General features: G+C 30.4%; 1 protein-coding gene across 1 annotated transcript in view; it reads left to right on the top strand.

Annotated features, from left to right (window-relative positions):
• The first annotated feature begins 941 nt into the window (after positions 1-941).
• LOC125044353 (L-fucose kinase-like) overlaps positions 942-1524 on the top strand; it is a 15435-nt gene continuing 14852 nt past the window's right edge. The window contains 1 exon segment of the mRNA XM_047640980.1: positions 942-1322. The gene's annotated coding sequence lies outside the window, so the exon portion shown is untranslated.

Here is a 1524-nt window from a genome sequence, read left to right as displayed (position 1 = left end):
TAATAATAATGATAATATTATTATTATTATCATTATTACCATTACTAATAATAATAGTAATTATTATTATAATAACAATAATGATAATAATAATGATGATAAAGATAACGATAATGATAATAATAATGATAATGATAAAGATAACGATAATAATAATAATAATAATAATAATAATAATAATAATAATAATAATGAATAACATGACAATGATGATGACTTAGTGCTTTTAATGATAATAAATTTGATTAATGAAAAAATCAGACACACGAGTAAAATAATATTTGCGGAGGATTTTTACAAAATTTACATGTTTGTTTACGAAGATAATATATAAAGGAATGGGGTCGTTATGATTAAATCTAACTTATAATGATTATCCACTCATTGTTATTTGGATAAATGGCAATATAATTATTTCCACACATGGTACATTAATTAATCTAGCGGAACATCAAATTAAGGGAAATGGATTTAATGACTTTGCATATATTTCGCATACATGCCACGTTAAAATATATCAAATGAGTATCTGATTTCAGTGAAATAGGTTGCACTGAAATCTTGAATACACCAAACCTCGTAGAATGTTACTCGTGTATTCCATTGATCATTCGCAATACATTGTGTCTGGATATATTTTAATGGAAAGATACATCATGTTTTATTAATTATTCTTTGTTGTAATTTGAGTTATTACTGTCCACGAAAACTTTGGTCCGTGGCAGTGGGCGTGTTCTGCACCGGAAGTAGCAAGTTTCCGCTTATGATTGTAACATATTCTTCATTTATATGTTTATACATAAGCTTCCCCGGATGAAATTTCCAAATTAAGTGTTAGATATCCCTCCACAATTAAAAACTCTCCTAATCACGTAAAATTATTTTGACCGAAGCACACTAGCAACGTAGCACTTTCCGCTAAGGACGAGCAGTAAGGACGTGTTTGTTTACATGGCAGAGCGAGATCGGCGTGTCTACGGCCAGAGTATCTTGTATCTTGAGTATTCGTGATTCAGTTTTAGTCAGTTGACAGCTGATTCTAAGAACGGAAGGATGTTAAGGAACGTTAAAAGTACCAGATAACTAGGAGAGGCACTCGGTAGTAATAGTGATAGTAAAGGTTTTGACGTATAAAGACAAAGGCAATTGTTTTCATGATTATTTTGCTTATCTTTATCAGGAGGGAGATAATGATAGAACGGGCGGTTATTTGACCGTCTCTTCAAGGCAGGACGTATTATCTCTAGAGAAGAGAGTTTAAAAGTTCATGAAAACTTATTTATTTAGCAGTTGTCCGTCTGCTCGAGCTGGCGGTGTCATAGGTGAGGCAATAGATAATTCGTTTATGTATATCTGATTCTTAATATACAGACAAACATTCTCAGGTATATATGTAGTAAAGTAGTATTATAGCTCCATTCACATTTTAGGCTCGGCTAGTCATTAGATATTTATACTTTATGTATTTTATTGTATAATACTTTTTTTTTTTTTTTTTTTTTTTTCCATCAACAAAGATTTACA

This window comes from Penaeus chinensis, chromosome 35 (genome assembly GCF_019202785.1).
Source record: "Penaeus chinensis breed Huanghai No. 1 chromosome 35, ASM1920278v2, whole genome shotgun sequence".
In the NCBI taxonomy this organism is placed as follows: domain Eukaryota; kingdom Metazoa; phylum Arthropoda; class Malacostraca; order Decapoda; family Penaeidae; genus Penaeus; species Penaeus chinensis.
This window is presented reverse-complemented; position numbering and strand designations above follow the sequence as displayed.